Source organism: Triticum aestivum, chromosome 6A, assembly GCF_018294505.1.
Source record: "Triticum aestivum cultivar Chinese Spring chromosome 6A, IWGSC CS RefSeq v2.1, whole genome shotgun sequence".
NCBI classification, from domain to species: Eukaryota; Viridiplantae; Streptophyta; class Magnoliopsida; order Poales; family Poaceae; genus Triticum; species Triticum aestivum.
This window is the reverse complement of record NC_057809.1, coordinates 487791736-487814274: the sequence shown is the minus strand read 5'-3', so window position 1 is coordinate 487814274 and position 22539 is coordinate 487791736.

Here is a 22539-nt window from a genome sequence, read left to right as displayed (position 1 = left end):
CGATATATGAGAGTTCTTGATGCTATCTTGCAAGTCTATAGTCACCTATTATGTGTTATGATCCGTTAACCCCGAAGTGACAATAATCGGGATATTTACCGGTGATGACCTTAGTTTGAGGAGTTCATGTATTCACTATGTGTTAATGCTTTGGCCCGGTACTCTATTAAAAGGAGGCCTTAATATCCCTTAGTTTCCAATATGACCCCACTGCCACGGGAGGGTAGGACAAAAGATGCCATGCAAGTTCTTTTCCATAAGCACATATGACTATATTCGGAATACATGCCTACATTACATTGATGAACTGGAGCTAGTTCAGTGTCACCCTATGTTATGACTGTTACATGATCGATCGCATCGGGCATAATTCTCCATCACTGATCCAATGCCTACGAGTTTTTCCTATATTGTTCTTCGCTTATTTACTTTTCCGTTGCTACTGTTACAATCACTACAAAACCCAAAAATATTAATTTTGCTACCGTTACCTTTTGCTATCGTTACCACTACTATCATATTACTTTGCTACTAAACACTTTGCTGCAGATATTCAGTTTCTATGTGTGTTTGAATTGACAACTCAGCTGCTAATACTTGAGAATATTCTTTGGCTCCCCTTGTGTCAAATTAATAAATTTGGGTTGAATACTCTACCCTCAAAAACTGTTGCGATCCCCTATACTTGTGGGTTATCACCCCTCCTTCCCATGGGTCTCTGTGGCACAACTTCGTCATCATCTGGAAGTTCAATAACATTGGGCAAAGCTGCAAAGCAATCAATTGCAAGAGTTCAGTCGACCATCAAAGTGGCTGGTAAAGTAAAGACAAGATGTCAAGAATTATGCCCGCGTTGGAAGTGACCGCGTCGTCCATCTCCTCATCATCATAATCTTTATAAATAGAAGTCCCAGAGGTAGCAGCACTGCAAATTTCAGAATTCACTCGGTCAAAACAGGAAAGTGAGTCGACCAAAGATCGAGTCATGCAAAAACTAAGAGGTCGAGCACAATAATTACCAAGAAGCGATGGGGACAACCACTTTAATCTTGGGAAAGGCCTTACGGGGCTTTGACGGCGCGACTTTGGGCTGCTTCGGAGCTTTCTCAGTCGGCACAAGAGAACATGTTCGAGTGCGCTTTGAGGTCTGTCCGGTCGGTGGAGTCGCTTTGCCACGAACACTTGCTGGATCCTGCCTCTGCTTGGAGCGTCTTTCCGAGCGAGGTGGAGAGTCGACCTCCTCACCACTGCTCGAGTCTTCACTCGCCTCGTCTCCTCCTCCCTCAGAATGCCAATCGCCGCTGTCACCCCCACTCGCCTCTCCCTCATGCTCCTGCTCCTGCTCTCCGTTGGGCATCGAATACATCTCAGTGTAGATCTGCAAGGCACGGAGTCGAGTGGATATCAATCAGTTTCGAGAACAAATACATGTCAGAACAAAAGACACTCGGAAGAAAAGGATCAGACCTTGTCTGGTTCGTTGGTGTTGTCGAGTGGAGGAATCGTGCTAGACCCCCTGGGGTTGTCCTTGTTGCCAGTGATGCCCTGCAACCACTGTGCCACCGTCTCTTCGTCAACTTCCTCCGGGTGGATCCGAGTGCTATCATACCTACCCGAGTACATCCACATTGGATGATCACAGGCTTGGAGTGGATGGATGCGTCGACTAAGAAACACCTCTAACAAGTCCATGCCAGTCACACCATCACGGACAAGTTGGACTACTCGCTCAACAAACATATTCACCTACATTTTCTCAGCTGGGGTCACTTTCAAGGGAGAAGGCTTCTTAACTCGCTCTATGGAAAACGGGGGAAGGCCAGTCGACTGACCAGGGGTCGGTTGGTCCTTACAATAGAACCAGGTCGGCTGCCACCCTTTGACTGAATCGGGAAGAATCATAGTAGGGAAAGTACTTTTACTCCTCATCTGGATCCCTAGACCTCCACACATCTGGATCACATGCGTCCTCTCATCACTCGGATTAGCATTTTTTACAGACCGAGAACGGCATGTGAAAATGTGTTTGAAGAGACCCCAGTGCGGTCGACAACCCAAAAAATTCTCACACATGGACACGAATGCAGCAAGGTACGTGATGGTGTTGGGGGAGAAGTGATGAAGTTGGGCTACAAAAAAGTTCATAAACCCTGGAAAAAGGATGGGGGCAAGGAGAAACCACGGTCGACGTGAGTCGCAAGAAGGACCCACTCACCCTCCTGCGACCGCGGTTCGGTCTTGTCCTCCAAAAGCCGCCAGGAATCATGGGGAATCAATCCCCCCTCAACCAAATCCTCCAGATCCTCCCGCTGGATCATAGACCGAATCCAGTCGCCCTGGATCCAGCCGGGCGGCAGGCCAGATCTCGACGACGACCCTCCACGGCTCGTCTTTTACCCTTCGCCTTCGCCGTCGCCTTCTTCGCATGCTCCAGGGCCGCCATCTTGTCCTTCGCCATCTCTGCGAGTGGCGCTCGGGCTGGGTGCTACCTCTTGAGCACTGCGTTGGTTTTCCCCGAATAGGAAGGGATGATGCAGCAAAGTAGCATAAGTATTTCCCTCGGTTTTTGAGAAACAAAGTATCAATCCAGTAGGAGGCTATGTGCGAGTCCCTCGTACCTGCACAAAACAAATAAATCCTCACAACCAACGCAAATAGGGGTTGTCAATCCCTATAAGGCCACTTACGAGAGTGAGATCTGATAGAGATAAAGATGCAAAGTAAAATAAAGGAAAAGTAAATAACAAAGGAAATAACTAAGTAGTAGGAGATTAATATGATGAAGATAGACCCGGGGGCCATAGGTTTCACTAGTGGCTTCTCTCGAGAGCATAAGTATTCTACGGTGCGTGAACAAATTACTGTTGAGCAATTGACAGAATTGAGCATAGTTATGAGAATATCTAGGTATGATCATGTATATAGGCATCACGTCCGAGACAAGTAGACCGACTCCTGCCTGCATCTACTACTATTACTCCACTCATCGACCGCTATCCAGCATGCATCTAGAGTATTAAGTTAAAAATAGACTAACGCCTTAAGCAAGATGACATGATGTAGAGGGATAAAACTTATGCAATATGATGAAAACCCCATCTTGTTATCCTCGATGGCAACAATACAATACGTGCCTTGCTGCCCCTACTATCACCGAGAAAGGACACCGCAAGATTGAACCCAAAGCTAAGCACTTCTCCCATTGCAAGAAAGATCAATCTAGTAGGCCAAACCAAACTGATAATTCGAAGAGACTTGCAAAGATAACCAATCATACATAAAAGAATTCAGAGAAGATTCAAATATTATTCATAGATAGACTTGATCATAAACCCATGATACGTCTCCAACGTATCTATAATTTTTTATTGCTCCATGCTATATTATCTACTGTTTTAGACATTATTGGGCTTTATTTTCCATGTTTATATTATTTTTGGGACTAACCTATTAACCGGAGCCCCAGCCCAGAATTGCTGTTTTTTGCCTGTTTTAGGGTTTTGAAGAAAAGGAACATCAAACAGAGTCCAAATGGAATGAAACCTTCGGATATGTGATTTTCTCATCAGATAAGATCCAGGAGACTTGGACCCTCCGTCAAGGAAGCCACGAGGTGGTCACGAGGGTAGGGGCGCCCCCCCTAGGGCGCGCCCCCTGCCTCGTGGGCCCCTCGAAGTTCCACCGACGTACTTCTTCCTCCTATATATATCCACGTACCCCCAAACGATCGGGGACGGAGCCAAAAACCTAATTCCACCGCCGCAACTTTCTGTATCCATGAGATCCCATCTTGGGGCCTGTTCCGAAGCTCCGCCAGAGGGGGCATCGATCACGGAGGGCTTCTACATCATCATCCAAGCCCCTCCGATGAAGTGTGAGTAGTTTACTTCAGACCTACGGGTCCATAGCTAATAGCTAGATGGCTTCTTCTCTCTTTTTGGATCTCAATACAATGTTCTCCCCCTCTCTTGTGGAGATATATTCGATGTAATCTTCTTTTTGCGGTGTGTTTGTTGAGACCGATGAATTGTGGGTTTATGATCAAGTCTATCTATGAATAATATTTGAATCTTCTCTAAATTATTTTATGTACGATTGGTTATCTTTGCAAGTCTCTTCGAATTATCAGTTTGGTTTGGCTTACTAGATTGGTTGTTCTTGCCATGGGAGAAGTGCTTAGCTTTGGGTTCAATCTTGCGGTGTCCTTTCACAGTGACAGAAGGGGCAGCAAGGCACGTATTGTATTGTTGCCATCGAGGATAACAAGATGGGGTTTTTATCATATTGCATGAAATTATCCCTCTACATCATGTCATCTTGCTTAAGGCGTTACTCTGTTTTTAACTTAATACTCTAGATGCATGTTGGATGGCGGTCGATGAGTGGAGTAATAGTAGTAGATGCAGGCAGGAGTCGGTCTACTTGTCTCGGACGTGATGCCTATATACGTGATCATACCTAGATATTCTCATAACTATGCTCAATTCTGTCAATTGCTCAACAGTAATTTGTTCACCCGCCATAGAATACTTATGATCTTGAGAGAAGCCACTAGTGAAACCTATGGCCCCCGGGTCTCTTTCTCATCATATCAATCTCCATCACTTTATTATTGCTTTGCTTTTACTTTTCTTTTACTTTATTTACTTTGCATCTTTATACCAAAAATACCAAAAATGTTATTTATCATTTCTATCAGATCTCACTTTCGTAAGTGACCGTGAAGGGATTGACAACCCCTAAGCGTGTTGGTTGCGTTGAGCTATTGTTTTTGTGTAGGTACGAGGTACTCGAGCGTAGCCTCCTACTGGATTGATACCTTGGTTCTCAAAAACTGAGGGAAATACTTATGCTACTTTGTTGCATCATCCCTTCCTCTTCGGGGAAATCCAATGCAGTGCTCAAGAGGTAGCAAGAAGAATTTCTGGCACTGTTGCCGGGGAGTCTGCGCAAAAGTCAACATACCAAGTACCCATCACAATCCCTATCTCCCACATTACATTATTTGCCATTTGCCTCTCGTTTTCCTCTCCCCCCAATTCACCCTTGCCATTTTATTCGCCCTCTCTCCCTATCCTCCCTCTCTTTCTCTGTTTGCCTTTTTGCTAGTTTGCTTTTTGTTTGCTCGTGTGTTAGTTTGCTTGTTTGTCACGATGGCTCAAGATAATACTAAATTGTGTGACTTCACCAATACCAATAATAATGATTTCCTTAGCACTCCGATTGCTCCTCTTACCGATGCTGAATCTTGTGAAATTAATACTACTTTGTTGAATCTTGTCATGAAAGATCCGTTCTCCGGCCTTCCTAGTGAAGATGCCACTACCCATCTTAATAGCTTCGTTGATTTGTGTGACATGCAAAAGAAGAAAGATGTCGATAATGATATTGTTAAATTGAAGCTATTTCCTTTTTCTCTTAGAGATCGTGCTAAAGCTTGGTTTTTGTCTTTGCCTAAAAATAGTGTTGATTCATGGAACAAGTGCAAAGATGCTTTTATCTCTAAATATTTTCCTCCCGCTAAGATCATCTCTCTTAGAAATGATATTATGAATTTTAAACAACTTGATCATGAACATGTTGCACAAGCTTGGGAGATAATGAAATTAATGTTACGTAATTGCCCTACTCATGGTTTAAATTTGTGGATGATTGTTCAGAATTTTTATGCCGGATTGAATTTTGCTTCTAGAAATCTTTTGGATTCGGCCACGGGAGGTACTTTTATGGAAATCACTTTAGGAGAAGCTACTAAACTCCTAGATAATATTATGGTTAATTATTCTCAATGGCATACTGAAAGATCTAATAAAAAGGTGCATGCAATAGAAGAAATTAATGTTTTGAGTGGAAAGATGGATGAACTTATGAAATTATTTGCTAATAAGAGTGTTTCTTCTGATCCTAATGATGTGCCCTTGTCTACTTTGATTAAGAATAATAATGAATCTATGGATGTGAATTTTGTTGGTAGGAACAATTTTGGTAACAACGCGTATAGAGGAAATTTCAATCCTAGGCCTTATCCTAGTAATCCCTCTAATAATTTTGGTAATTCCTACAACAATTCTTATGGAAATTATAATAAGATGACCTCTGATTTTGAATCTAATATTAAAGAATTTATTTCTTCACAAAAGAATTTTAATGCTATGATTGAAGAAAAATTACTTAAGATTGATGATTTGGCTAGGAACGTTGATAGAATTGCTCTTGATGTTGATTCTTTGAAACTTAGATCTATTCCACCTAAGCATGATATCAACGAGTCTCTCAAAGCCATAAGAATTTCCATTGAAGAGTGCAAAGAAAGAACCGCTAGGATGCGTGCTAAGAAAGATGCCTTTATAAAATCGTGTTCTTCAAGTTCCTACGAAAATAATGATGAAGATCTAAAAGTTATTGATGTGTCCCCTATTAAATCTCTGTTTTTCAATATGAATCTTGATAATGATGGGACTGAATATGATCCACCTTTACCTAGAAGGCGTTCTAAGAATTCGGAATTTGTTGATCTTGATGCTAAATTTGATAAAAGTGGGATAGAAGAAATTAAAACCCTAGATGTTGCTAAACCCACTATTATGGATTTCAAGGAATTTAACTATGAAAATTGCTCTTTGATTGATTGTATTTCCTTGTTGCAATCCGTGCTATAATCTCCTCACGCTTATAGTCAAAATAAAGCGTTTACTAAACATATCGTTGATGCCTTGATGCAATCTTATGAAAAAAACTTGAATTGGAAGTTTCTATCCCGAAAACTTTATGATGAGTGGGAACCAACTATTAAGATTAAAATTAAAAATTATGATTTTTATGCTTTGTGTGGTTTGGGTTCTAGTGTCTCTACTATTCCCAAAACTTTGTGTGATTTACTAGATTTCCGTGATTTTGATGATTGCTCTCCAAACTTGCATCTTGCGGATTCCACTATTAAGAAACCTATGGGAAGAATTAATGATGCTCTTATTGTTGCTAATAGGAATTATGTGACCGTAGATTTTATCGTTCTTGGTATAGATAGCAATCCTTCTTGCCCTATTATTCTTGGTAGACCTTTTCTTAAAACGGTTGGTGCAATTATTGATACGAAGGAAGGGAATATTAGATTTCAATTTCCATTAAAAAGGGCATGGAACACTTTCCTAGAAAGAAAATAAAATTACCATATGAATCTATCATGAGAGCCACTTATGGATTGCCTACCAAAGATGGCAATACCTAGATCTATTCTTGCTTGTTATGCCTAGCTAGGGGCGTTAAACGATAGCGCTTGTTGGGAGGCAACCCAATTTTATTTTTATTCCTTGCTTTTTGCTCCTGTTTAGTAATAAATAAATTATTTATCCTCTGTTTTGTTTGTGTTTTTGTGTTTAATTAGTTTTTGTGCCAAGTAGAACCGTTGGGAAGACTTGGGGAAAGTCTTGTTGAACTTGCTGTAAAAAACAGAAACTTTAGCGCTCACAAGAACTACTGCCATTTTTATTTGGAAAGTGATAATTAGTTAATTATTTTTGAAGATGATTAATAGATAAATTCCTCACGTCCAGCAATTTATTTTAGAATTTTTGTGGTTCCAGATCTTGCGCTAGCTACAGATTACTACAGACTGTTCTGTTTTTGACAGATTCTGTTTTTCGTGTGTTGTTTGCTTATTTTGATGAATCTATGGCTAGTAAAATAGTTTATAATCCATAGATAAGTTGGAATACAGTAGGTATAACACCAATATAAATAAAGAATGAGTTCATTACAGTACCTTGAAGTGGTCTTTTGTTTTCTTTCGCTAACGGAGCTCACGAGATTTTCTACTTTAAGTTTTGTGTTGTGAAGTTTTCAAGTTTTGGATAAAGATTTGATGGATTATGGAACAAGAAGTGGCAAGAACCTAAGCTTGGGGATGCCCATGGCACCCCCAAGATAATTAATGACAACTAAAAGCCAAAGCTTGGGGATGCCCCGGAAGGCATCCCCTCTTTCGTCTACTTCTATCGGTAACTTTACTTGGAGCTATATTTTTATTCACCACATGATATTTGTTTTGCTTGGAGCGTCTTTTATGATTTGAGTCTTTGCTTGTTAGTCTACCACAATCATCCTTGCTGTACACACCTTTTGAGAGATCCATACATGATTTGGAATTTGATAGAATACTCTATGTGCTTCACTTATATCTTTTTAGCTTTATAGTTTTGCTCTAGTGCTTCACTTATATCTTTTAGAGCACGGTGGTGGATTGGTTTTATAGAAACTATTGATCTCTCATGCTTCACTTAGATTATTTTGAGAATCTTAATAGCATGGTAATTTTCTTAAAATCCTAATATGCTTGGTATGCAAGATTAATAATAAAACTTTCTTATGAGTGTGTTGAATACTAAGAAAAGTTTGATGCTTGATGATTGTTTTGAGATATGGAGGTAATAATATCAAAGGCATGCTAGTTGAGTAGTTGTGAAATTGAGAAATACTTGTGTTGAGGTTTGCAAGTCTTGTAGCATGCACGTATGGTAAACGTTATGCAAAAAATTTGAAACATGAGGTGTTATTTGATTGTCTTCCTTATGAGTGGCGGTCGGGGACGAGCGATGGTCTTTTCCTACCAATCTATCCCCCTAGGAGCATACGCGTAGTGCCGAGGTTTTTGATGACATGTAGAATTTTGCAATAAGTATGTGAGTTCTTTATGACTAATGTTGAGTCCATGGATTATACGCACTCTCACCCTTCCATCCTTGCTAGCCTCTTCGGTACCGTGCATTGCCCTTTCTCACATCGAGAGTTGGCGCAAACTTCGCCGGTGCATCCAAACCCCGTGATATGATACACTCTTTCACACATAAACCTCCTTATATCTTCCTCAAAACAGCCACCATACCTACTTATTATGGCATTTCCATAGCCATTCCGAGATATATTGCCATGCAACTTTCCATCATTCCGTTCATCATGACACATTCATCATTGTCATATTGCTTAGCATGATCATGTAGTTGACACAATATTTGTGGCAAAGCCACCATTCATAATTCTTTCATACATGTCACTCTTGGTTCATTGCATATCCCGGTACACCGCCGGAGGCATTCATATAGAGTCATCTTTGTTCTAGTATCGAGTTGTAATCATTGAGTTGTAAATAAATATAAGTGTGATGATAATCATTATTAGAGCATTGTCCCAAGTGAGGAATAAAAAAAAGAGAAGGCCCAAAAAAAGAGAAAGGCCATAAAAAGAGAAGGCCCAAAAAATGAGAGAAAAAGAGAGAAGGGACAATGTTACTATCCTTTTACCACACTTGTGCTTCAAAGTAGCACCATGATCTTCATAGTAGAGAGTCTCTCATGTTTTCACTTTCATATACTAGTGGGAATTTTTCATTATAGAACTTGGCTTGTATATTCCAACAATGGGCCTCCTCAAGTGCCCTAGGTCTTCGTGAGCAAGCAAGTTGGATGCACACCCACTAGTTTCTTTTGTTGAGATTTCATACATTTATAGCTCTAGTGCATCCGTTGCATGGCAATCCCTACTCCTTGCATTAACATAAATCGGTGGGCATCTCCATAGCCCATTGATTAGCCTCGTTGATGTGAGACTTTCTCCTTTTTTGTCTTCTCCACATAACCCCCCTCATTATATTCTATTCCACCCATAGTGCTATGTCCATGGCTCGCGCTCATATATTGCGTGAAAGTTTATAGGTTTGAGATTACTAAGGTATGAAACAATTGCTTGGCTTGTCATCGGGGTTGTGCATGATGAGAGCATTCTTGTGTGATGAAAATGAAACATGACTAAACTATATGATTTTGTAGGGATGAACTTTCTTTGGCCATGTTATTTTGAGAAGACATAATTGCTTAGTTAGTATGCTTGAAGTATTATCATTTTATGTCAATATGAACTTTTGTCTTGAATCTTTCGGATCTGAATATTCATACTACAATTAAGAAGAATTACATTAAAATTATGCCAACTAGCACTCTGCATCAACCCACAATTCATCGGTCTCAACAAACACACCGCAAAAAGAAGATTACATCGAATAGTTCTCCACAAGAGAGGGGGAGAACATTGTATTGAGATCCAAAAAGAGAGAATAAGCCATCTAGCTAATAACTATGGACCAGTAGGTCTGAGGTAAACTACTCACACTTCATCGGAGAGGCTATGGTGTTGATGTAGAAGCCCTCCGTGATCGATGCCCCGGAACAGGCCCCAAGATGGGATCTCGTGGAGCTCCGGAACAGGCCCCAAGATGGGATCTCGTGGATACAGAAAGTTGCGGCAGTGGAATTAGGTTTTTGGCTCCGTATCTGATCGTTTGGGGGTACGTAGGTATATATAGGAGGAAGGAGTACGTCGGTGGAGCAACAGGGGGCCTGCGAGGGTGGAGGGCGCGCCTGGGGGGTAGGCGCGCCCCCTACCTCGTGGCCTCCTATTTCTTTTCTTGACGTAGGGTCCAAGTCCCCCGGATCATAATCTTCCTAAAAATCACGTTCCCGAAGGTTTCATTCCGTTTGGACTCCGTTTGATATTCCTTTTCTTCAAAACCCTAAAACAGGCAAAAAACAGCAATTCTGGGCTGGGCCTCCGGTTAATAGGTTAGTCCCAAAAATAATATAAAAGTGGATAATAAAGACCAATAATGTCCAAAACAGTAGATAATATAGCATGGAGCAATCAAAAATTATAGATACGTTGGAGACGTATCAAGCATCCCCAAGCTTAATTCCTGCTCGTCCTCGAGTAGGTAGATGGTAAAAACAGAATTTTTGATGCGGAGTGCTACTTGGCATAATTTTAATGTAATTCTTCTTAATTGTGGTATGAATATTTAGATCCAAAAGATTCAAGACAAAAGTTCATATTGACATAAAAATAATAATACTTCAAGCATACTAACAAAGCAATTATGTCTTCTCAAAATAACATGGCCAAAGAAAGTTATCCCTACAAAATCATATAGTCTGGCTATGCTCTATCTTCACCACACAAAATATTTAAATCATGCACAACCCCGATGACAAGCCAAGCAATTGTTTCATACTTTTGACATTCTCAAAACTTTTTCAATCTTCACGCAATACATGAGCGTGAGCCATGGATATAGCACTATAGGTGGAATAGAGTGGTGGTTGTGGAGAAGACCAAAAGGGAGAAGATAGTCTCACATCAACTAGGCGTATCAACGGGCTATGGAGATGCCCATCAATAGATATCAATGTGAGTGAGTAGGGATTTCCATGCAACGGATGCACTAGAGCTATAAGTATATGAAAGCTCAAAAAGAAACTAAGTGGGTGTGCATCCAACTTGCTTGCTCATGAAGACCTAGGGCATTTTGAGGAAGCCCATCATTGGAATATACAAGCCAAGTTCTATAATGAAAGATCCCCACTAGTATATGAAAGTGATAACATGAGAGACTCTCTACTATGAATATCATGGTGCTACTTTGAAGCACAAGTGTGGTAAAAGGATAGTAACATTGTCCCTTCTCTCTTTTTCTCTCTTTTTTTTATTTGGGACTTTTCTCCTTTTTATGGCCTATTTTCTTTCTCTCTTTTTTTCGTCTGGAGTCTCATCCCGGCTTGCGGGGGAATCATAGTCTCCATCATCCTTTCCTCACTAGGACAATGCTCTAATAATGATGATCATCACACTTTTATTTTTCTTACAACTCAAGAATTACAACTCGATACTTAGAACAAAATATGACTCTATATGAATGCCTCCGGTGGTGTACCAGGATATGCAATGACTCATGAGTGACATGTATGAAAGAATTATGAATGGTGGCTTTGCCACAAATACGATGTCAACTACATGATCATGCTAAGCAATATGACAATAATGGAGTGTGTCATAATAAACGGAACGGTGGAAAGTTGCATGGCAATATATCTCGGAATGGCTATGGAAAGGCCATAATAGGTAGGTATGGTGGCTGTTTTGAGGAAGGTATATGGTGGGTGTATGATACCGGCGAAAGGTGCGCGGTATTAGAGAGGCTAGCAAAGGTGGAAGGGTGAGAGTGCATATAATCCATGGACTCAACATTAGTCATAAAGAACTCATATACTTATTGCAAAAATCTACAAGTTATCAAAGCAAAGTATTACACGCATGCTCCTAGGGGGATAGATTGGTAGGAAAATACCATCGCTCGTCCCCAACCGCCACTCATAAGGAAGACAATCAAAAAATAAATCATGCTCCGACTTCATCACATAATGGTTCACCATACGTGCATGCTACGGGAATCGCAAACTTTAACACAAGTATTTCTCAAATTCACAATTACTCAACTAGCATGACTTTAATATCACCATCTCCATATCTCAAAACAATTATCAAGTATCAAACTTATCATAGTATTCAACACACTCATAAGAAAGTTTTATTATTAATCTTGTGTACCAAGCATATTAGGATTTTAAGCAAATTACCATGCTATTAAGACTCTCAAAATAATCTAAGTGAAGCATTAGAGATCAATAGTTTATATAAAACAAATCCACCACCGTGCTCTAAAATATATAAGTGAAGTACTAGAGCAAAATTATATAACTCAAAAGATATAAGCGAAGCACATAGAGTATTCTAGCAAATTCCAAATCATATATGGCTCTCTCAAAAGGTGTGTACAGCAAGTATGATTGTGGTAAACTAACAAATAAAGACTCAAATAATACAAGATGCTCCAAGCAAAACACATATCATGTGGCGAATAAAAATATAGCTCCAAGTAAAGTTACCGATAGAAGTAGACGAAAGAGGGGATGCCTTCCGGGGCATCCCCAAGCTTTGGCTTTTAGGTGTCCTTAGATTATCTTGGGGGTGCCATGGAATCCCCAAGCTTAGGCTCTTGCCACTCCTTGTTCCATAATCCATCAAATCTTTAGCCAAAACTTGAAAACTTCACAACGCAAAACTTAAAGTAGAAAATCTCGTGAGCTCCGTTAGCAAAAGAAAATAAAAAACCACTTCAAGATACTGTAATTCACTCATTATTAATTTATATTGGTTTCATACCTACTGTATTCCAACTTCTCTATGGTTTATAAACTATTTTACTAGCCATAGATTCATCAAAATAAGCAAACAACACACGAAAAACAGAATCTGTCAAAAACAGAACAGTCTGTAGTAATCTGTAGCTAGCGCAAGATCTGGAACCCCAAAAATTCTAAAATAAATTGCTGGACGTGAGGAATTTATCTATTAATCATCTTCATAAATAATTAACTAATTATCACTTTCCAAATAAAAATGGCAGTAGTTCTTGTGAGCGCTAAAGTTTCTGTTTTTTACAGCAAGTTCAACAAGACTTTCCCCAAGTCTTCCCAACGGTTCTACTTGGCACAAACACTAATTAAACACAAAAAACACAACAAAAACAGAGGATATAAAAATTATATATTACTAAACAGGAGCAAAAAGCAAGGAATAAAAATAAAATTGGGTTTCCTCCCAACAAGCGCTATCGTTTAACGCCCCTAAGAATAGATCTAGGTATTGCCATCTTTGGTAGGCAATCCATAAGTGGCTCTCATAATAGATTCATAAGGTAATTTAATTTTCTTTCTAGGAAAGTGTTCCATGCCTTTCCTTAATGGAAATTGGAACCTAATATTTCCTTCCTTCATATCAATAATTGCACCAATCGTTCTAAGGAAAGGTCTACCAAGAATAATAGGACATGAAGGATTGCAATCTATGTTAAGAACAATAAAATCTACGGGCACATAATTCCTATTTGCAACAATAAGAACATCATTAATTCTTCCCATAGGTTTTTTAATAGTGGAATCCACAAGGTGCAAGTTTAGAGAGCAATCATCAAAATCACAGAAACCTAACAAATCACACAAAGTCTTTGGAATCGTGGAAACACTAGGGATAGAAACTTCCAATTCAAGTTTTTCTTCATAAGATTGCATCAACGATATGTTTAGTAAACGCTTTATTTTGACTATAAGCATGAGGAGAATTTAGCACGGATTGCAACAAGGAAATACAATCAATCAAAGAGCAATTTTCATAGTTAAATTCCTTGAAATCCATAATAGTGGGTTTAGCAACATCTAGGGTTTTAATTTCTTCAATCACACTTTTATCAAATTTAGCATCAAGATCAAAAAATTCCGAATTCTTGGAACGCCTTCTAGGTAAAGGTGGATCATATTCAGTCCCATAATTATCAAGATTCATATTGCAAAACAAAGATTTAATAGGGGACACATCAATAACTTTTAGATCTTCATCTTTATTTTCATAGCAATCCGGTTTAGCGGCCATCTTATTAACTAAGGTAGTCTGCCTATCCGAAATTTCAGCAGTTAACTTCTCAAGATGAGCAATTTGGGATCTTAAACCATCGAATTCTTTAGACATATCATCCAGCTCTTTATTCATAAAACTCATAAAACTTTTCTATTCTTTAAGCTCGTTTCTGAAGAAACTATTATGTTCAAATTGCAAGACCATAAAACTCCTGACATTGCTTTCGATCTCTTCTAGCCTTTTAAGGTGGAGATCACCAAATTTAGGTAGAGCCATAGAGGCAAGCAAGAAAACTAACACACAAGAAAACAAAAAGCAAGCGAGCAAAAAGAGGCAAATAGAGAGGGAGGATAGAGAGAGAGGGTGAATAAAACGACAAGGGTGAAGTGGGGGAGAGGAAAACGAGAGGCAAATGGCAAATAATGTAATGCGGGAGATAAGGGTATGTGATGGGTACTTGGTATGTTGACTTTTGCGTAGACCTCCCCGGCAATGGCGCCAGAAATCCTTCTTGCTACCTCTTGAGCACTGCGTTGGTTTTCCCCGAAGAGGAAGGGATGATGCAGCAAAGTAGCGTAAGTATTTCCCTCAGTTTTTGAGAACCAAGGTATCAATCCAGTAGGAGGCTACGCGCGAGTCCCTCGTACCTGCACAAAACAAATAAATCCTCGCAACCAACACAAATAGGGGTTGTCAATCCCTATAAGGCCACTTATGAGAGTGAGATTTGATAGATATGATAAGATAATATTTTTCGTATTTTTATGATAAAGATGCAAAGTAAAATAAAGGCAAAGTAAATAACAAAGGAAATAACTAAGTAGTAGGAGATTAATATGATGAAGATAGACCCGGGGGCCATAGGTTTCACTAGTGGCTTATCTCGAGAGCATAAGTATTCTACGGTGGGTGAACAAATTACTGTTGAGCAATTGACAGAATTGGGCATAGTTATGAGAATATCTAGGTATGATCATGTATATAGGCATCACGTCCGAGACAAGTAGACCGACTCGTGCGTGCATCTACTACTATTAGTCCACTCATCGACCGCTATCCAGCATGCATCTAGAGTATTAAGTTAAAAACAGAGTAACGCCTTAAGCAAGATGACATGATGTAGAGGGATAAACTCATGTAATATGATGAAAACCCCATCTTGTTATCCTTGATGGCAACAATACAATATGTGCCTTGTTGCCCCTACTGTCACTGGGAAAGGACACCGCAAGATTGAACCCAAAGCTAAGCACTTCTCCCATTGCAAGAAAGATCAATCTAGTAGGCCAAACCAAACTGATAATTCATAGAGACTTGCAAAGATAACCAATCATACATAAAATAATTCAGAGAAGATTCAAATATTATTCATAGATAGACTTGATCATAAACCCACAATTCATCGGTCTCAACAAACACACCGCAAAAAGAAGATTACATCGAATAGTTCTCCATAAGAGAGGGGGAGAACATTGTATTGAGATCCAAAAAGAGAGAAGAAGCCATCTAGCTAATAACTATGGACCCATAGGTCTGAGGTAAACTACTCACACTTCATCGGAGAGGCTATGGTGTTGATGTAGAAGCCCTCCGTGATCGATGCCCCCTCCAGCGGAGCTCTGGAACAGGCCCCAAGATGGGATCTCGTGGATACAGAAAGTTGTGGTGGTGAAATTAGATTTTTGGCTCCGTATCTGATCGTTTGGGGGTACGTAGGTATATATAGGAGGAAGGAGTACGTCGGTGGAGCAACAGGGGGCCCACGAGGGTGGAGGGCGCGCCCCCCTACCTCATGGCCTCCTGTTTCTTTTCTTGATGTAGGGTCCAAGTCTCCCAGATCATAATCTTCCTAAAAATCACGTTCCTGAAGGTTTCATTCCGTTTGGACTCCGTTTGATATTCCTTTTCTTCGAAACCCTAAAACAGGCAAAAAACAGCAATTCTGGCTGGGCCTCTGGTTAATATGTTAGTCCAAAAAATAATATAAAAGTGGATAATAAAGCCCAATAATGTCCAAAACAGTAGATAATATAGCATGGAGCAATCAAAAATTATAGATACATTGGAGACGTATCACTGGGCGGCGGCGTCGAGGGTGGAGGCGGACGCAGTGGAGAAGCAGAGGAGGAAGAAAGGAAATGGGGCGCACTGTGCAGAAATCACCGGCCCATACGCCTTATATGAGCCCAATCTCCGAGTGAGTGACTTGTGGGCCTAGGCAATCCTGTCCAATCCCGCAACAGGCGCACTCGGTACATGGCGAAAAAGGAGGTGCGAGTATCGAGGAGCCCCTGCCTAATCCGCCTTGCTCACTGCGGTCCTCTCTGTCCCGTGCGCTTCCCCAAGTTTCGAATCCCGTGAGATCCGGAGATGGCAGTGCAGTCGATCACTCCAAAGATTTTATACCATATCAGCATTCGAAGCTTATCAGCGAAATTCACTCGACAACCTCGGAATGGATCAAGGCGACTGAAAATGAGGTCAAAGTTTCTATATGGTTCACCAATCCAAGTAAAACGCTTCCGAAGCATGAAAATTGGGTCGGAACCACCTTCAACTCCATCTCCACTCTAACCCTGAACCATTCGGGGGATAATGACGAGGACATGTACCTAGGGTAGGGTAATAGACCTGATCTAGACACACGTCCCAAGGACACTGCCCTACAGTCAAAGACATTCAAAGGACATCAAATTCTACTGGCTGAAATCACCTCAGGATGCAACTCACTCGACCATGAGTTCCACTCGGACAACCCAATTCTATTCGACCAGGATATAATCATTCGACCATATCAGAAACCACTCAGAGTACAGAAGATCTAAGGTCACTCTGGATGGCAACGGTCAGGTGTTCACTCCGTAGTCTTAATGATCATTTATATGACTTTAATGTTGACGGTAAGGTGGCTCGTCCGGCAGCACGCATACCCGGCAGGCCAATGGGGATCCGTCCCCAAGACGCCGCCTTGGGCTTCCGCGCCGGCGAGCCTGCCCAGTTGGCGTAGGGTGCGTATACAAAGGGAAATCGAACAGGGAAATAACATGGATAGTACTGAAAGTGCTGCAGAGTTATGTTACATCAAATTGTTGTCGCGGTTCTAACTAGAGATAGCAATTGTCTTGGTTGTGAACCCGCGGCGGCAATGAGGAACGGGATGCCTAATCCCGGCGTTGGCCCTCCACCCTCAGAATTCTGCCGACACGGCTGATGATGGGCTTGATGCGCTCCCTGAGCGGCACGAGGTCGACACCCTCTGGCAAGCTCTCCAGCCCGGCGTCGAAGTCGAGGTCGGGGTACCTGTGCGCCATCTTGGTGAGAACCTTGGTCATGGCGCCCTGACAAAGCATCCGGGACTCCTCGTCCAGTGAGGCTGCCCGGTTGGCGTGGAGCTGCTCCAGAGCATGGACGACCTTCTCAAAGAACAAGGTGAGGGTGCAATGGGCGCTCACGCTCCGCTCCGGGGCATACCTCATGTCCGGCATCCCCATGGTGGCAAGCTGCGCGGTAGCCTAGTTGGCAACGGCGGCAAGGCGTTCGAGCCAACTGTTCTCGCCCGCCACATGATCGGTGAAGTTGAGGCCTTCATTCTGCCGCAACTGCTTCTCGCCCTCCAGCGCCTTGGCCAGGTTTCCCTCTCGAGTCTTGGCCTCCACCAACGCCTCCTCGAGACCCTTCAGCTTCAGCTTGAGATCCCCGATGGAGTTGTTGGCCTTGGCAAGCTCCCCAGCCTTGCCGATGACCGCGCCCTGTGCCTCCGTCAGAGCACCGTTAAGTGTGTCCTTCTCCCGGGACAACTTTAACACCTGTTCCGTCAGCCTGTGGCGCTCCTCCTCCAGCTCCTTCACCTGGCCAGCGTGAACCTGGGCCTGGGCATTGAGTGCCTCCTTGTGCCTCTGCTCCAGCTCACTGGTCTGCTGCGGGACAAGCTTCTCCACCTCGGCATCTTTGCCACGAAGTGTGGCGGCGAGCTTCTCCTCGCGTGCAGCAAGATCCTCCTCCTGGGAGTTCAACGCGGCCTCGCGCTGGGTCTGAACGGCCTTGACCGAGTTCTTCACCGCCTCCTAAGCTTTCTTGACGTCGGCAAGCTTCATGGTAAGCTCCACGTCGCGCCTGGCCTACTTGTCCTGGGCCTCCTTGAGCTTCTCGTGGGCCTCGCGGAACCAATCCCGCGCTCCGGTGACGCGCTCCTGGAGGTCCGCCTCCGCCTTCTCCACCACCGTCATCCTAGACTCAACCTTGTGCAGGCGGGCGCGATGGAGCGCCTGGAGCTTCCGGAAGTTGGCGCCCATGGCGTGGAGGAGCCGCCCTTCCTGCGAACTGCCGCCGCCAACGATTGGCTTGTCAACGACTTCGAGCCCGGCGGCGGCAAGCACCTCATCGTCGAACACCTCTCCTTCAACAGGCGTCCTGCTGCTCGACGCGCCCAAAAGGTGGACGAACAAGTCGTCACTCACCCTCAGGTACTTGTCGGGGCCGGAAGCAGCAGAGGAGGAAGGCCGGTCACCAGCCTCCTCCTCCGTCTCCCCGGCAAGCCCCTTGCCGGCCTCTTCAGCGGCAGCCTTGTCGGCCTCCCCAGAACGCCCCTCGACGGCCTCCTCGGCAACGTCCTTGGCGGCCTTCTCGGCGGCGACCTTCTCGGCGTCCGCCTCGGCGGCCTTGGCGACACCCTCGACGACGACGTCCACGTCCTCTGGGTCCACCAAGGAGGAATCTGGGCACCGAAGATAGGGGTGAGGCAAAGCCAAGACCAAGAACCGGAGAGAAGAAGAATCAGGGACAAAACGGCGAACGACTTACCGGTGCCGACACCCGGCTAGGAAACGGAAGTCCCCTCTCCGCCAACATTTGGCGTCGAGGCAAAGCCAACGGCGCCCAAGTTCTCTTCCTCCTCCTTCATGTGTGTGGGCTCGGTGATTGGCGCCCTTGTCGGGAACGTCCCTCGGGGCGACGTGGTCGATGGGGGCAGCATGTTGGGAGTAGCCCCCTGTGGCTCCTCATGCTGCTGCTCCCCTCCTACACACCTGGCAAGGTCAGCACCAAATTGCCGCGCCCCTGACACATGTCGAAGAGAGAAGAATGATGAACTTACGCTGGGGGCTTTGCCGGGGGCTGCTGTCCGGGCTGCTCAATACCACCAAGGGCACCCTCGAAGTACCAGCCGAGGGTTGGCCACCCGCTGAGGCCTTGGCCCTTTTTGCTCTCTGGGCCAGTGTCTCCGCGTCCCTGCAAAAATGAAGACAAGTTAAGATCAATAACGCAGGTTGGGGAGGCAGAGATAATGGGGAGGAACCGGATGCTTACTCATCGTCCTCCTCCTCCTCTGATGTCTTCCTCTTCCTCCTCGGACTGAGGGATCCATAATCAAAGGTGATCCCCGCACCGATGTTTGCCGAAGGAGGGGAGGGAGGCGACGTCTGGGCATGCTTGGATGAAGAAGGAGCGGCCGTCTTCTTCTTCACCGCGACCTTCGTCGGCTCCTTCACCGCCGCGGCCCTCTGTGGGGCCAGCACCCCTCCGAGGTCAGCTGTGGCTGCGCAGCCCTGCAGGGCCGGACCGGCTCACCGGAACTGGCCCGCCGCAAGACTCTCCCCCTCCCCGTAGGTGGCGTTGGGTTTGCGGCCTCGGCCTCCTCCGACGACGACTCGCCGGTCACATCCTCAACCAGAGGAGCCTCGGTGCCGGCACTGCTGGCTCCCCCGGCGGCCGCCGCCCACCAGGAGAGCTCCTCCTCCTCCACAGCCATCGCAGCCATGTCCTCCACACTGCTGGCGCTGCCGGCCTCCCTAGAAAGCTGTGCCTCCCTCGCCCTGGTGGCGATGTAGTCCAGCTCCGCCTGGGTGGTGTCCATGACAAGCAGTTGCTCGGCGTTGGCATCGACGTACCCTTCGTGCAGGGTGTCAAAGAACTGCTGCACTTCGACATCCTCTGGCTCCTTCCAGCTTGGGTCAGGGCCATGCGCGTTGCAGTCCGGCATCATGGCAATGATCTCGGACCGACGCGAATTGTTGCACAACGGGACCATCCATGTTGGTAGCTTGAACAACGGCCCCTTGAGGACCTTGCCGGCCTTTGCGGTGGCCCTTGCAACCTTGCCGGTCTGCTCAACCTCGCTGTCGCGGCCCACGTCAAGCTGGAAGAGCCGCTGGCAGAAATGGGCATGCTCCATCACCGTAAAGTTGTGGTCGAGGCCGGGGCGAAGTCGCATGATGTCAGCGGGGTTCGTGAAGAGCCAGGCTGGCCTCCCCTTGTTATGTAACGGAGCAATCCGGCGGCGGATGAAATCCGCCTCGATCATTTCAAGGGTGAGCCCGGCCTGGGTAAGCCGGAGAATCCTGGTGGTGGCAACCGTGAGCTTCCCGTCGGCAGCATCAACGTTGCTCCAATCGCTGCCGCGAACCAGCGGCACCCGACGAACTTTGCAGAACGTCGGCGGGTCCTTCTCTTCAATCCAGCACCACCAGCCCCGCCATTCCTCCCACCTCTCCTTCATGGCGCCGTCCGGGTATGCCCCTTTGGATCTTGGGATCCAAGTGACGCAACCAGAGACGGCACTCCCCGGCTGGATCCAAGGGAAGAAATAGTGGCGGAAGAGCGCCGTGCTGGGGTGTACTCCGGCAAAGCCTTCGCAAAGGTGCGCAAAAAGGGCCATGCACGCCACCGCATTAAGAGTAAAATCCAAGATATGGAAGCCGAAGGTGTGCATGATGTCGCTGAAGAAATCGGAGAAGGGAGGGCAGAGCCCGCAAGAAAGGTAATCAACGAAGAAGGGGTACCGATTTGAGGCAGGGTCGGCGCAGGCGGCGGGGATGACGCGCATGGCCGGGTGCCCCGAATTATCCCCCCCCCCCCATCTTCACTCCCCACGGGGGCCTGAAGAAGTCCCGAAGCTCCAACGCGTCGACGGTCGAGGGGAAGAAGAAGGCAGATTGCGTCCGTTGCCCCGACAGCACGCTCTCCGGCGGCTCCACAGCCCCAGCATCCTTGGCCACCCCCTAGCCCCTGAAGGAGGAGGGAGGACCGGAGAGCAGCAGAAGCACAACGGCGATGAGCGGAGGCATAGCTTGGAGAAGAAGAGGGAGACAGGCGGAGGTTTTCGAGATTTGGGTCGCGCGAAGGGTACAAGGAACAGTGCGCCCGCGGTTATCCCTTTTTATGGGGAAGCCGCGGGTCGCACCGCCCATTTACTGCGATGTGACGCATGCGTGTGGAAACCGCCCCACGCATGCCGCCACATCACGCACGCCCCTCCACCTCGCGTCGCGCGTGCGGGTCGTGGGAAGCATAGCGCGCGAAAAATCTTACACGGTAAAAACCGCCCCGCCTGCCCACGCACCGTCTTGGGCCTGACCCAACAACGTGTCGCGCTTATGTGTGGCCCAGGCCCGGGGGCTCCTGTTGGTGTACAAAACTAGGGGCACATTTTTGTACCCCTTTACCTGTGCACGGGCAGTCAGAGCCGCACCCATGAGCACACCAAGCAGAGCAAGGGAGGTAAGCCAAGGTAAGACCGAAGCCCAAGACGAAGCAAAGCAACGACAAGGACCAAGGCCACGAATATCAGATGGGCAAAGCTGGTTTCCCCGGCAAGGACCCTTGCCGGGGCAGCCTCAGCGACCCCGGCAAGACCCTTGCCGGGGCAGCTCGCCCACGCCAGCCGAGCGAGCCACCCTCGAGCCCACCAACACTCGAAAAATGCATTGGACAGGGCTCGGGAGGCACCTCTGTGGTGGCATGTAGATCTTCGTGAAGACAAAGAATAGTCAAGATCAAATGAGGATAGGAAGGCAGCCATCCTTGCCGAAGAAACCCACAAGACCCCCAGCAAGATCCTTGCCGGGGACGCCTGCACGCCACGGCAAGACCCTTGCCGGGCCACCCGGCAAGGCCCTCGCCAAGCGCACCAGCAGGGCCACCGTCAGGCCCGCACCAGCCAAGTCTCCGCCGCCGTTTGCATGCAGCTGCCGACCCAACCAGCTGGGCAGGCACCTACGTGGCGACATGCAGCCCTTCATGGAGGCTCCACCACCGCGCCACCTCAGCTGCCTGCCTACCTACATGGCACCGCATGCATCGCTGGCCAGGGCGCATGTCGAAGCTTGAAGGAGCGGTGACGGACGGGACGTGCCTCGCCCACGTCCCCGATAAAGTGGAGGGACACCTAAGCCTCGCATTTAATGCGCTTCATCCTGTAATACCAGGATAACCTCGCAACACTGTTACCTTTCCACCTCCTGTGTGCCA